This window comes from Papaver somniferum, chromosome 5 (assembly GCF_003573695.1).
Source record: "Papaver somniferum cultivar HN1 chromosome 5, ASM357369v1, whole genome shotgun sequence".
Lineage (NCBI taxonomy): Eukaryota > Viridiplantae > Streptophyta > Magnoliopsida > Ranunculales > Papaveraceae > Papaver > Papaver somniferum.
Genome location: NC_039362.1, coordinates 351,100 through 359,279, shown reverse-complemented (window position 1 = coordinate 359,279; position 8,180 = coordinate 351,100). Strand labels below are relative to the sequence as shown.

The following is an 8,180-nucleotide window of genomic DNA, read 5'->3' as shown; positions in this document are numbered from 1 at the left end:
TCTGTCTTTCTAAGACTGTTTTTAAAGCCTAAGATTGCGTAGTCCTCGGGGACCTTTCCAACCTCAGCACATAAATTTCTCCACCGTGTTACCAAGGAACGAAGCGATTCGTTCGGTCCTCTTGAAATATGGAATAAAGCATCAACTTCTGGTCGGATTCGACTGTTGTGAATGTATGTTTCCAAAAACAACTCGGATAGGTGAGGAAAAGACTTTACTGAGCCCTTGGGCAGGTTGTTGTACCATAGTAGGGATTCATCCCTTAGACTGGCAGGGAAGAACTTACAAAACATCACATCATAATGATCCCATTGGGTGAGTGTCATGTGATAAGTCCTTAAATGCTCAATTTCGTCTCCCGTCCCGGTGAACGGGGATGATAATGTCGGTAAAGAGCATTTCCTTGGAAATAGCAATCTTAATAGGTTTTCAGACAGGGGAGATTGTCCTGCTTCCTGCAAGACTACTGCTAGTTTCTTGTTCTCCTGCTTTCCTGTTGCTTCTCTGTACATTTCTTCGAGTCGGTTGACTCGTGCTTGGAGTTCGTCATCGTTTCGTCTCATTTCTGCCTTCTTTCTTCTTCCTAGAGCTCTCTCGGGCGAGAAAGATGGTTCATGGTGGCGATGCTTTGATCGTCCTGAGTCATTGTCTGATTGCTCAACGTATGACACAATTTTGGAGCGAGTGGACCTCGAGTTCTCCCCTCGTCTTGGATTAGTAGCCGCGAGGTTCCTGGGATCATAGTCAAGTCTGACCTCGTCGATTTGATTCTTCTCCCGCATATGTTTAGGATCGACGTCTGACGATCCCTCGGATGGGCTATCCTCGTGGTCAAGTAACCCTCTGCTTCCCTTGGGAAACCGATCCTATGTTTCCTCGTTTGAGGTGTCAGGGATGCTAATTCGTTCGTCGTCTTGCAGGTGTTCAAAGGGGATTTCCTCCTCTTGGATTTCTTCGATAGTAGTGAGTGGCGCCTTCTTCTTGGCTTTACGTTTTAGCTTGCGGTTCCTCCTTTCTAGCTTTCTATTTCGCCTTTCAAGTTTCACCATTCTTTCATCCCGAGCATCTTGGTCTTTTAGGATGGCTGCTATTGCAGCGTTAGTATCAGCGAGGTCTGAAGGGTTTTTCTTTTCACTACACCATTTTTTTGTGATTAGCAACTGCTACTTTCAGTTGCAAAGTGCGGTTGCAACAGAGTCAACTGTTACGAAAGTCGATGTTGCAATATTTTGCAATGGATCATAAGTTGCAAATTCTCGGTCGCAACGGTTGGTTTATGTTGCAAGACAAATTTATCGCAACTGTTGCAAGGAGTTGCAAATTAGGAGGTCGCAGCAGTACAGTCGCGAAATTTTTGAACATAAAAAAAGTAGTGGTTTTGACTGGTCAAACCCTGATTTGACCAGTTTGACCTGGTCAAATCAGGTTTTGAACAGGTCAAAACCACTACTTTTAGCTTAAAAAAATCTGGTTTTAATTCTACAGTTCCACTGCTCATTTGGAAATCATTCCCCTACAACAATTTCAGGCAGAACTACTGTGAAATTCTTCAGTTCTTGGAAAAAACGTTCAAAGCATACAACCATAAGCTTCTAAGAGACATAACTTAGGAAACACATGGTCACTTACATTGAATTATAAACACTAACCCCATCATTAAACTTAGGCAATTCGTGAAATCATAAACTAAAGAGTTCTTATGTATACCTCTGAAAAAGAATGACAAAGAACAACAGCTTGATATAAATCTCTTAAGTTTCACGCTATAGCCAGAAATTTTTCTTAAGTTCCAAGGACATACAAACTCTGTGTGTAATATCAAAAGAATGACAAGTATATAAATATTTCTTAAGTTTTCAGAACATACAAATTCTGCAGTTGTAATGTTAAGTGCAATAGCAGTGATAGATACATTACCTACATGCTCAAACAAGTATAGCTTTGTGTTGCTTCATAAACAGCCTTGTAAGTAGTGGCACTTATTCCTCATATCTGTGAGACCTTGTTTGTATGATAAGACCGCAACCAAAGCAGCTTCAGGAATCCGGTTGCTGCAGGAAAAGACACATTCAGAATATCATTCAGGTTAATCTTTTAGGTGTTAGCTTTAAGCTTTGATCATAGATCATTCTCATGTATATCTAGAGAAGCACAAAGAATAGTTATTGTAGGAGTGGCTTTAAGCTTTCTAAGGCTGGCTGAAAATAACATATCCACCAACATCCGGAGTCGGTCTTCCACTTTTCCAGCATGAATAAACAAAGTAAATGAACATTGTTTTACCTGTTCTTTGGCAAGAGATGCAAGTTCTTGTATTCCTTCAGCATCCCCAAGTGAAGAGTATATAAGCAACAAACCACTCAGATCCTTTGTATTTTGCAAGTTATTGTATTCCTGCTGCATGAGGCATTCCCGAAGGTTGAAGTTTAAGTTGTCACCATGGTTTGTAAGTCATTTCTACTGGAGGAATCAACAAGAGAAATGTGCTAGATATCACACGCCTTTCAGTGAAGCCGCTCAATATCTACAACAAATCAACCATTCACACAAGTTATAGAGGACTCCAGTCCTTTAACTATGATACTTACTCTCTTTTTGTTTTTTTACAATTCTTTGACGTACTGCAGGACATCTGACTGATTATCAACATCTCCTTCAACTATGTCCACAATGGGGTCCTTTGCTTTATCAGCTAAACCACAGGCAACCTGAGATAGAAAGAGTTGCATCAGTGAAATCAAATAGGAAAAGTTATAAGGAAACACATTAAGAACAAGAGATCTCCTCATGAAGAACAGTTGATGAGGGAACTAGCGCATCCAACATTATGCCATATATCCTCGTCAAGAATATTCATTGCACCTCTAAACATCTGTAAATTTCCATGATATAGATCATAAGCCACGTAATGCATCAATGAACACGGAGCATGTTCCCGTATACACTTTGTCAACAACCAGTCCATTTTCCAGTTTCAGTTGTGGAACTTCATTGCTAGCAGCTATCATCAGTTCCATTAATGTGGTGGCACCTAATCTGAATTTAGAAACCTAGACCCATTAGCATCCAGTTAAAAGATCAGCATGTCCAATAAACATAACCAACATATGACAAACATATTGATAGAGATATATAGCGAAATATGCATTTAGTCAGTTCAGTACATGGTCCATGTGACCTCCGAGTACCTATGATGTACCAACAGGATAAATTGCCTAATGTCAAACACATCCTGGAAACTTAGTATTCAGCACCACAATACATATTGTTGTTATCTCAGGCGCCTCATCATCATCATACTCTTATTCCTTTTGCTCCTCCTCTACCTATAAAGCTTTCATGTGACAGATATTAAAAATTGCATCTTCATAGAGTCGTTAGTTTTGTTCACTAGCAAACCAATGATTCCCTTGCATTGTTTTTCAATGAAAACATAAAAAATTTACCCACAACCATCATAGAATCTTGTTTGTGTATCTGTTTTGCTTCAAGTTGCTCTTTATATTGCGCACAGACATCCCAATCATCTCTCATCTGTTATTCGAGAGAGATGCATTACCAAATTAGAGAAGAAACCCATAATCAAGTAATTCTATCAGAATCTGAACCTGAAAGTTTAGACATTGGATACATGGGAAAATCATAGAATCTAACTGTCAAAGGATGATATATATTCAAAACGAATAATAAGATTGTTTCACATCCAACAGTGAAACCCATCCCGAAGTAAAGTGACTCGTACCCAAATGTAAAATGACAAACACAAGATAGCGTTGGTCCCTGGACTCCCTGCTGCTGCCTTCTCCATCTTCTTTTTTTCTATTTCTATTCTCCTTTGTTTGGGATGCTGAGCTAAGCCACTAGCCAAGGCCTGATGAGGGAAGTCAAGTGCTTGCGTAAAGCTCTGGAATCTTGCAGGATCCGGGGCTTGTTGAACTTAACAAACAATGCTTAAGTCAGACTCACAAATAAGGACAGGAAAAAGAATCTAAAGAAAAAATGAAAAGGAGAGTGATTTTGTCTTCAACTCTTATGAGTGTCCCACGAACTGGTGGAAAGATTCTCACCTTCGACTGTGCGTATAAATGAAGAAAATGAAAGGATCAACATCATCAATTGGTGATTGTAACTCTTCATCATCTCTGTAATCATCATCTGAGTCCTCGTCATCCTCATCAGCAGGGCGAAATGATCTTGCCTGTGATAAGCAAAACATAAAGAGTACCAATTAGCAAGTATTTCTAAACACTCGCATGCATCTCAGCATAAACTAAAATTGATCTCCTTAAACTTAAATTTATGTAGAAATTTCCGAGAGAGAAGTGATTATTTGTCCTCCCAGCCTTGTTACGTGACACATTGTTTTTTGCAGTTTCACATTTTATATATCGAAGATCACCATGCAGTTTACACTAACATGATTATAGATTGGCTGCAAGATTTCTAACATCAAAGTTAATTAAAATTCTGGAAAAGATAACATATTTTTTACTATGAAGCAGAGTTATCTTACCTGAGCAGCTAACATTAATTTGGAGCTTAAGACTGTCAGCTTCATCACCATCCTCAGCTTCAACTCCCATATCCCTGTCGGATCCATCTTCATCTTCTTCATCATCATCAGTTTGAAACCCCCCTTCATGTCATCATAATCAACATTTTCCTCTTCCTTTGCTGCTTCTAGATATAAATTAAAAAAGCAGCAAAAACCAGGGGAAAAAAGGTGTCAAACAAAACAGCTTATGCTTCATTTAACTAGCCCATTATTAAGAGATGTAAAATGAATAAAGAGGTCATACGAAAACAAACATATCAAGACTAACCTGCTACTTGATCCTTATAGGCAACCAGGAGAACAAGAGTTGCTGTAAAAACCCTGGAACCACTCTTTTAAAGTTTTCCTGCATACCACTCTTTTTGACTTCTTGCAACACCTGGAACCACATATTAAATACTTCTGTGGTTACTCCAAGCTTATGCAGCACACTGAATGTCAAAGGTGCGTTATAATAAAGAGCATCAGCTATCTGCAAATCAACCAAATATGAATACTTGTCAAACATTTGCAAAAAAAATATACAAGCTCTAGGTTAGAAGTACATACAAAATGTAAACTTGGAGATATGAGGTAACATACTTTCGGAGCCAATCCCACGCACTAACAGATCAAAATACTTAAGTTCATAAACCCATTAGAACAATACTAAACCCTACAACTGGGATCTGACTAGTTAACGAGCTTGTGTTAGACAGCGGGTTGTTCAGCATTCTTATTTCTAGTTCGTTGGGTTCCTGAATTCCCTACCAAAAGAGAGAAACAAGGCAACAAAACCTGTAAAAGCATTGCCTTCATGAAAAAACTCAAAAGAGAACTGAAACTAAGCTCCTCACTAGGGAAAAAAACAAAAGCCTAACTATGACCTTGAAAATAAAAAAAGATACAAGAAAAGATCAAACTTAGAACTAAAAGCCACCTAATGACAACAATTATGCTTAAGCTGCTAACATTGAACTTAATGTTTAAACTTTAATATATTATGCAGAACGATTCCTAGATAGAAACTATGGTATATGCACCAAAATTAGTATTTGCAAGAACAATACCCGAATCATTTCCAGCTTGAATTCAAACTTTCTTTGCATTCGCTAACCTTACAATATACCCCAAATCACCAACAACAATAAATCATTACCAAAATCCTAAAAAACCTAACCCAACATCAGGGCCGGCTTTGAAGGGTGGCAAGGTGTACTCCCGCACAAGGCGGCCCAAAAAAGATTACATTTTTGAGTTAGCAATTGAAGGCCCAGCTTTCATGATCTGCTCTAATTTGGATGGGCTGAAATTTAGAAACGTTTTCAAGTCCAAAATCTTTAAACTTATGTTTACTTTCCTCCATTAATAATAATAATAAAACCTTGTAGGATGTGAAGAAATTCTACCTAAATCAGTAAGTTCACATTTGGAACCAAATTTGTTCTCCCTATTTTTCATCAACCTAAACCCTATTACATTGTATTTCGAAATGTTTGGCACTAAATTAGCTTTAACATAACTACTACCTTTTGAGACCTATATTGCATGAAGGCAGTTCAAGAATTTTTGCACAAGGTCGTCTAAATGTCAGAGACGGCGCAGCCCAACATAATCAATACAAACCAAAATCATAACTCAAAAATAGAAGACCAGTTGTCTTGATTTTTCTTACCAGAGTGTTTGAAGGAGTTAATGTTGTAGAAATTGTTAGGTTCTTTACAGATCGGAGCCATCTGATTTCCAATTGCAAACTCTTTGACGAGGAAAGATCTCCCAAATCAAAATCCCTAGTTCTGTTAGCATTTTCTTCTTAACATAAAGAAAAGGGGTTTCGAACTAAATCAGATTCAATTAAACCCGGAATAAAAAATTAAACATAAGATGAAATCAAGCGAAACACTTCATTATACTTACATAAAAATGACAAGTTTAGGGATTTTCTTCTTCTTTCTGCAGATTTAGAGACTAGAGAAGAGAAACTGAACCCTAAAACAACTTTTATACGTAAACCTAACAACCCTAAGTTGGAAAATGAATTGGTCGGCTTGATTTGGAATTTGAGATCTCTGAGACAACCAAATCGTCCGAATTTCAGACATGAGAGAAGAGAACGAGAGAGAGAGAGAAATGAGATTTCTGATCGAAGAGGATAAGATAGAGAATGAGATAGGCTAAACCTGAGTCAGTTCTGAAGCTGACTATCTGAATGGGATGAAACTGAGTCATCTTGAAAGTGTGGGTAGCCACACTGACGAGTCGCACGCGTACATCTATAATCAGTTGCGAACTATAACAAAGTCAAACAGTTGCGACTTTTGAACTGAAATAAACTGTTGAAAGATTTTCGCAACTGAAATTCCTAACTGAAAATTCGCAACAGAGGTTAAGCTGTTGCGACTTTTAGTTACTAATCAATGAATTTGGTGTAGTGTTTTGGCCTCATTGTTCATTGCTCGTTTTGGCAGGTGGTTCAGCCCTCCTGGTTGAGTAAGATGGATATATCCTGCTTATCGAAGGGATTTCCCTCGCCTTCGGAGCTAGAATTTTCAGTTAGTCCTTCCCGATACTGGTCATCGGGTTGTCCCTCGCCTGGCTCAATATCGTCAAGTCCTTCTGTTTGGGATCCACAATTTTCTCCTTGGCTCTTACGTGGATATCGTATCGTAACCATGACCTTCCCTGCAACATATGAAATAATACTTAATTTTTCTTTTCTTCAGAAAAGTGGGACCCTAAGTTTGCAGGTCACGTGCAATTACTAAGCCATAGATCAGACTAGACAGTTTAGTACAGGAAGACTTTGCAGTAAATTTTGGAGACATATGAAAATGTCAAAACATTCCTTTCATGCATGAGGTATTGATGATGGAGGGAAAGGTGTTTTTCCAGTCCTCTCTTTTCGAGGAAATATCTCCTTCAACACACCATGCCTTTTTTAGGAAAAGAATTTAATCATGATGTTTTGAGTACGTTTTCCCATTGTAGGAAATATATCTCACCATCTTTTGATTTTAGATTTCAAGAAAACTTTGAGTTTGATGATTGATTATGTTGAGTTTGATGATGAACATCATGGAAAAGTTGTTTTTTCAACTCTCATAAGGTGATTTATTCCTTATGTAGTTTACTAACTAGCATTTTTTCCCAACTCTTCCATGAAGGAGATCATTTGAGTACCGAAGTGTTTGAAAAACTTTATATTTACTCCGATCTACAACTCTCTTGAGCTTACTTGAGGAAGGCTTAACAATCTTGAAAATAACGAGAAACCTTTAAAGAAAGACAGCTAAAAAATTGTAGATCTGTTGATTCTGAGGTTCTACTAGACTTCTAAGATTGATTTTGAGTCCGATCTCTACTTATTCATCTCGACAGAAATCTACTTGGTAGTGTGAAAACACTTCTCATACAGAGATTATGAAAACGATATAGAGTTGTTAATAGGGAGGTAGATTAGATCTTCATACCTCCATGTTTCTAGCGCCAAAATGTAGTTGCATATTTTCTGACTACTACACCCAAGTGAAATTAAATACTAAAAACTACTTAAACATACAAGATTCAAGATGAACAATATGTAAAGAGCATGAAATGTAAAGATTTACACAAGCATATAACGTGGTTCGGTCATGAAGACCTAGGT

The 8,180-nt window shown here is 37.9% G+C and overlaps 1 long non-coding RNA gene across 18 annotated transcripts; it reads right to left on the bottom strand.

Moving 5' to 3' along the window:
• Window positions 1-1,571: 1,571 nt before the first annotated feature.
• LOC113280843 lies at window positions 1,572-6,653 on the bottom strand. 18 transcript variants are annotated; one of them, XR_003325789.1, is made up of 10 exons: window positions 6,452-6,653; window positions 6,210-6,346; window positions 4,824-5,027; window positions 4,514-4,680; window positions 4,068-4,198; window positions 3,743-3,936; window positions 2,863-3,534; window positions 2,589-2,708; window positions 2,284-2,460; window positions 1,572-2,051 (listed from the first exon to the last, which is right to left on the bottom strand). It is a non-coding gene; the product is annotated as an uncharacterized LOC113280843 (long non-coding RNA). The 18 variants fall into 18 exon arrangements; XR_003325794.1 differs by having other exon boundaries at window positions 2,284-2,397; XR_003325791.1 differs by having other exon boundaries at window positions 2,284-2,708; window positions 2,863-3,036; window positions 3,165-3,534.
• Between the last annotated feature and the right edge of the window lie 1,527 nt (window positions 6,654-8,180).